The sequence below is a fragment of the Dipteris shenzhenensis genome, chromosome 23, assembly GCF_047967505.1.
Source record: "Dipteris shenzhenensis isolate YYH24624 ecotype China chromosome 23, Dip_SZ_1.0, whole genome shotgun sequence".
NCBI lineage: Eukaryota > Viridiplantae > Streptophyta > Polypodiopsida > Gleicheniales > Dipteridaceae > Dipteris > Dipteris shenzhenensis.
Genome location: NC_141618.1, coordinates 26,349,059 through 26,356,529, shown reverse-complemented (window position 1 = coordinate 26,356,529; position 7,471 = coordinate 26,349,059).

The following is a 7,471-nucleotide window of genomic DNA, read 5'->3' as shown; positions in this document are numbered from 1 at the left end:
CTCCCCAAATCTAGGAGAAATTTTAGTTTTTTTTTTAAATAACCCAAAAAACGTCATTAGTGCTTCATAATAAAAAATTATCTTTGGCAGGCTTGCCCTGACCATGTCAAGCCTCCTTGTTTTCCTCCCATGGCAAACTATCCCCTAGCTAGAACTATGCTCATGTTTTCCATTTGGTTCAGGCTTATCTCAATCGAGGGGGGAAGGCCATCGCCTCCAACAAATCCTACTTGTATAATTGATCAACATAATACTTATAAACTATTCCAATCTCTTAAGCAAAATGGTTATGTTTCTCCATATGCTTATTTTAGTCTTTTATATATATCCATAGTTAGACCTTGACCTACTCCAGAATAAAAATATTCAAGAGATTTCTTGCACCCTTCTCTTGCAATTATGCAAGAGACAAAGAGAGAGAGAGAGAGAGAGAGAGAGAGAGAGAGTAGTTAGACCTTGACCTACTCCAGAATAAAAATATTCCAAGAGATTTCTTGCACCCTTCTCTTGCAATTATGCAAGAGACAAAGAGAGAGAGAGAGAGAGAGAGAGAGAGAGAGAGAGAGAGAGAGAGAGAGAGAGAGAGAGAGAGAGAGAGAGGGAGGGAGGGAGGGAGGGAGGGAGGAGGGGGGAGGGAGACACAGAGAGAGAGAGAGAGAGAGAGAGAGAGAGAGAGAGAGAGAAGGGGGGGGAGTAGGAGGAGAGAGAGAGAGAGAGAGAGGGGGGGTAGGAGGAGAGAGAGAGAGAGAGAGAGAGAGAGAGAGGGAGGGAGGGAGGAAGGAGAAGGATGAGAGAGAGAGAGAGAGAGAGAGAGAGAGAGAGAGAGAGAGGGGGTGTGTGAAAGGGGGATGCCTAGATAGGGGGGAGTAGAGAAGAAGAGAGAGTACATGTGTGATTAGAGAGAGGGAAACATACATTCAAAGAGAGAAGAGAGAGAGTACGCTCGCCTATATTTTGTGTGGCCTGAATAAAAACCATAAACCTATTATTTTCCCTATGTTACAAAACCATAGCCCTATGTTTTCCACAAATGGAGTGGCAGGGGCAAGTGGTAGTGGCAAGATGTCCTGGGTTTAAAATCATAAAATTTGGTTCGATTTTGTACCCTAAACCCTAAAGCCTATTTTTTATTTCCTGAATCATATTTGGGAGGCCACTGAGACATCAACAACCATGTGCATGATTTGTATGCAAAACATACCCCTGCAGAAACTAGGCTCTAGTTGCACGACGTCAGATTTAGGGTTTACAAGGGGGTTTTTTTTGCATACAAATCATGCATATGGTTGTTGATGTCTCGGTGGCCTCCCAAATATGATTTTTGAAACATATTATTTTTCTATGTTACAAAACCATAACCCTAATTTTTTCCACAAATGGAGTGGTAGGGGCAAGTGGCTATTGCAGGATGTCCAAATCATAAAACTTGGTAGGGTTTTGTAACCTAAACCCTAAACCCTATTTTTTATTCCCTACCAGTTGAAGACAAAGCAATGATTTTGGTTGCTAAAATGGAACCTAGAATTATGCTGATGATTTTGAATCACATGATGGAGTTGGCAAAGCTACATACCTTTTCTGCCTCATCGTGGACTGCATCAACTACTACAGTGTCGAACTAGACTCCCTTTTGTGGTTGGGGTCTTGAACTTCATGCTGGCTTGAGGTGCCAGCTTCTTCATCCAATAATTCCCTTTGCAAATTCATGGACTACTCATCGGACATGTCGTACTCTGGTGCGGCATCCTCGATTGCCTTCTGTGTTAATTGGATTGGTGAGGCTTAAGTCATCGAAGCGTTCAATCTCATTTATTGTTGGATTGACTGGAGCATCAAAGTCAATAACATCATCAAAGGTGTCATTCGAGAGCTGACATAGCACCTCATCCTCTCAGAGACCCGTTTCTTCCATCACTTCCAATAGGGTAAGGTATTCCTCATCCTCAATCCTAATTGGATCAACCGAAGCAAGGTGTGGCTTGGTTGCTCCCTCATCTAGATTATAGGTGGAGGATGGATATGCACGAGTCGAATATGATGATAAGATGACCTCGCTTTCAACTTGCTCCTCAGCTAGGATAATAGTATGCTCCTCAGGCTCCAGGTCTAGGTTTATGTCATCTCCTCCACCACTTGTGGATGTAGGAGCCTCGGGCTGCTCGCCAACATCCTCGTCAAACTTGCTAGTCGGAAGGAGAACAATAAGGGCTGCATCTCTCTCAATCAAATGAATTGGGGAAGATGAATCATCCCCGATGGGACCTGCTCCACCACTTGTGGATGCAAGATCCTCCACCACTTGTTGATGGACCTGCTCCACCACTTGTGCATGCAAGACCCTCAGGCTGCTCGTCGCCAACATCCTCATCAAACTTGCTAGTCACACTACTGCATCTCTCTCCATCAAATGAATTGGGCAAGATGAATCATCCTTGATGGGAATAGCGTACTCACGGAGAGAGATAGGGACATTATCCATGGCCCTACCTAGTGTCTTCTTGAAGTTAGCACTCTGGTCAAAAGAGCTCAAAATATCCAATGAAACCCATTGATGAGGGGAGTTAGCAATCACGACATATTGCCTATGGATAAGCCTATCAAAAAACCAAAGAGAGGGATTATCAGCAGGAAGGAGAGCTCTCAAGTGAGACTCAAGATGGAATGCCTTGCAGAAGATAGGATAAACCTGATCTGCACATGCATGGGAATCAGTGGATGAAATCCACTGGTCAAAAGCCTCTCTAGGGGAAGTCATGAGTGTAGGAGGATGCTCAAGAAGAAGAAAGAGGAGGCTGTGGAATGCAAGGTTGATCAAGAGACCTTAGAAGTGTACTTTATAAAATGGGCATTGCCCTTAAAAATGCTCTTAAGTATAATATTTTTATATTTATTATTTTTACTTTGGAAAGTGTCTCTCTCTCTCTCTCTCTCTCTCATAGACCTGCAAGGTCTTTTGAGGATGTTAATATATCTTTCTTTTTTTCCCTCTATCTTGCTCCCTCTCTCTCTCTCTCTATCTCTCTCTCTCTCTCTCTATCTATCTCTTTCCCTCCCTTTGTGTCTCTTTGTGTCCCTAACTGCTCTCTCTCTCTCTCTCTCTCTCTCTCTCTCTATTCATACATCTAGCGCTATCTCATGGCCAGGTGCATTATTTGTGTCGCTTATTGCACTCTCTCTCTCTCTCTCTCCCTCTCTCTCTCTCTCTCGCTGGCTTGTGCACACTCTAATTGATATCTATCTCTCTCACACACTCTCTCTTTTGCACAATACAAATATACAAATATCCACATAGATTTAAAATTACAAATATTCATCGCTTTATCATTCATAGACCATAGAGAGCCATCAATCTAGAGGTGAAAACTTAATAAATAAAATCTTAACAATAAATGAAACAACACTTTGTATTATTTATGATTTATGTTTATACATGTAACAATGCCTCATTGCCAAGTGCATTGTTGAAGCACTAAGGATTCAAGAAACTAGATATTATGAAAAACCTGCCATCATGTCTCTACTGTCTCTAGAGTATGGGGGGGGGCAACAATTCTTTCAAAGGATACTTATCTCATCCCTATACCTAACTTTGTGATTATCAAGTCTAAAATAATAGTCTTAGGGAGGGTTTGCTATTGCCAACTGCAATTCTTCCCTGATAAATATCATGGTCCACTCCTCTTTTGATTCCAACATTAGATCAGGATGTCCTTGCCGATAAATTGATACCTCGACAATAGGACAGTGAGTCCCATCACACAAATCATCATTCATTGCTTGCCATTGTAGGTTCTTCCATCTAAATCTTCTATATGTGAAAGTCATGTAGAGATTTTTCCTTCCAATGAAGTACCCGCAAAATTTGGGATATGTTAATACATACTATCCTAATCATTTTTTATACAAACAAGAATTGTAAGATGTGCTCACCCAAATGTCACATTTGAAGTGTTCAATCGACATTGTACTAAATCGTCAGCATGACATGTTCTTGTTGTCCATCCATTGTCAAATAGCTCAGACAACCAGTCCAATTCTAAGCTCTTGCAAGTGTAAGTAATCCTTGTTTTTCTTAATTGCCTACAACTTGCAAAGAAATCAACAAAGCATGGAAATGGAAGAAACCAGCTCCACCTAGCATTTCTTCCACTAGTAGTTGGCTTCATATCATTTCTCACATCATTAAACATTCTATTTCTATATGATTCATTTATCTCCATGCTTGGAAGCAGCCATTCTGGACTATCAAAAGAAGGCAAGGGAAGAGATTCTGATCTACCATACTATCCTTCTTCATCTAGCACAATGAACATTGAGTCATAGAAGAAGATCCCATCCTTTTTTTATTCTGATGGTGTGCAACCTTCATACTGAAGACTCCCGATCTCAACATGGAGGACATGCAACACCCTAGTTACGCATGTTGCAGGCTTCCACTCTTTGTAAAAAGTAGATGGATATAAATCTGTAAAACAAATACAAGGCATAGGACAGTTGTGTCAAAGTCCCCAAATAAATATGGAAGTCCTGCATTCGAATGCACTTATATGTTTGCATGGGTAAAGACATGCTGAATATATACTTGTGTCACTCTGTTACTACCAAGAGAAATTTCCAAATCTAAGATCCTTCCCTTCCAATGTTTGGAGATGTCCATTGCATCCTTCCAATCCACTTTGTAGTACCCATGATTAGTGGGTTGCATTGTGATCCAAGAATATTTTGTGTAGAGCTGAGGAATCCATTCCCCATGCTCATCCCTAACATTCTTCAATACAACATACTATAAACTACTTCTATTTCTATCATTTTCTATTTGCATAGTTTCCTCCCCTGTACCATATGATTAGAATTAGTTTTTGCCCCTGTACCATATGATTAAAATTAGCTCTTTCTACCTCTTTCTACTTCCATAGACCCTCAAAATTTGTGTCTTCTCTTTTCTCTTTCTCTATCCCTCTCTTTCTCTATCTTTGCAACTCTCTCTCTCTCTCTCTCTCCTTCCCTCTCTCCTTTAACTAAACCTCTTACAAAAACAAACAAAAAACTATTTCAAAAAACATAGAATACTTCTCTCAATCTGTCTTCCAAGGTACCCCTCACACAAACAAACATCAAATTATTTTGATACTTAGTTTAAGATATGCTCTCTTCCTGCTCTGTTTCTCCAAAAACAAAGAAAACATTATTAATATCATATCACTCTCTCTCTCCCTCCCAAAACTCTTTGATTAGGATCTCTTTTTCTTCCTTCTTTCTCAAATACTTCTAAAACCTAGCAGTTTGAAATACAATCTCTGTCTCTCTCCCTCAATCATCCCCTCAATGGAAGAAAACATAGCAGTTCGAAATATAATATCTCTCTCTCTCTTTTCCCTTCCTCTATCTATCCCTCCTATACTAACAAAGAAACAAATGACTATTTTCTATCTCTCTCACTCACTCATCCCCTCAAATAGATTAAAAAACATAGCAGTTTCAAATATAACTCTCTCTCTCTCTCTCTCTCTCTCTCTCTTTCCCTTCCTCTATCTATCCCTCCTATACTAGTGAAGAAACAAATGACTATTTTATCCCTCACTCATCCCCTCAAATAGAAAAAAATATAGCAGTTCAAAATACTCTCTCTCTCTCTCTCTCTCTCTCTCTCTCTATGGCTTATTGGTAGGTGTTGTACTATAGGACTCATGACATTGGTGGGATTTAATCCCATAAGCATTAATGTTTCCCTAATGACCTTGGATATATTGGCTTGATTACCCCTCTCTCTCTCATCCCTCCTGGGACCTTTTTGGGAGAGACATAGGTGTGTGTGGCTAGGAGGTAGGGGATTGGGCCCCCTCATAGTCGACAATGTCCTTGGGACATGTGACAGCCATGCATGCTACCAACATGGTATCAGATTAGGTGTTCCCTCCTGCCATAGGGCTCTTGGGACATATGCCAGCCAACAAGCATGACTATACATTTGATCCTACCAATTGAAAGCAATCCAAGTAAGTTTTCCTTCTTAAAAAATTTCACCAAATACATATACACAACCCAAAAAAATCACACCTAAAAAAAGTTACTTTATACTATTTAAAAAGACTACCATGTGGCATTTCAATCATCAAAATGCCAAGTGGTAAGGTTTTTTCTAGGTGTCAAGTTTTTCCCAATCGTCAAAATGCCGAGAGAGAGAGAGAGAGAGAGAGAGAGAGAATGCACACACACACACACACACACACACCTCTTTTAAAGGATCTTGCATCATCATTCCCATACATGCATCTAAAATTTTGTAGCTTGAAATAGACGTTTTATTTGTTTCCAAATCTCAAATTTGAGCACGTGACAAGAAAAATCTTGAAATTTTGAGTAATTTTCGTTTTTGAACCACCTCTCGATCCGAGTTATATCAAAAGTTATGACCCTTTGAAGTTTTGGCTACATATAAGTGAAGAGTTCCACAAAAAAAAAAGAAAAGAAAAGAAAAAAGAGAGAGGACCAAGGTAGTTTGGCCCGTGAAATTCCATGTAGCCTCTCTCTCTTTTTTTTTTTTGGGTGGTGGCACTCTTCACTTATACGTACCCAAAACTTCAAAGGGTCATAACTTTTGATGCATAACTCAGATTGAGGCGGTTCAAAAAGAAAAATTACTTGGAAAGATCTTTCTCATTGCATGCTCAAATTTGAAATTCGGAAAAAAATCTAGGTCCTTTTTAAGCTATTGTTGGCCACACACGTGGTCCAAAAATTACACCAAGTAGAGGGGAGTCCCAATCCCCCTTCCTCCTAGCCACGCTGCCTCTATCACTCTCCAAAAAGGTCAACAAGATCATGAGGGAGGCTTCACAACAAGTACTTTAAACTATACCTAAGCACCCCATGGTTATGGGATTAGTCTTTCCTTCATCCACGTGTCATACAGTGCGTGGTTGTTGAGGCATTATTCCTTCAAATAGTTGCCTTATCTTATTAGCCACACATATATTTCCTTATGCCTTGTGAAGGGGTTTGTGGCACACAACCCATATTCCAACTCCCCCTCCTTATGGGCCAAACGCTTGAAACATCATCTTGGCCTTGAAATACGAGATCTTGGCACCATAAACATGACTCCCCACAAAGGTCAACCCATCACATGGATACAAGAGCCAAGCAATAAATTTAGCCACTCTTGCTAGGACTACACAGTCCATCAATCCTATGTCAGCCACCACCTTCAAAATTGTGCCAATCATCGCTGCCTAAAACCACCTTTCTACTGCCAATAAAATCAGCCCATAATCCTAATATGGTGCAAACACATCTACTTTTGCAAACATATCTACTTTGTGCTTTTAAGAGTGATGGGTCTCCATCAAAATGATCATATATTCATCCATCAACCTATGCTCTCAATGATAGAGGTGGCTATGGCACTATCTGATGAGTGAACATACCCATGACTATGTGTGAATGATAATAGAAAATCGCAATGTAATTC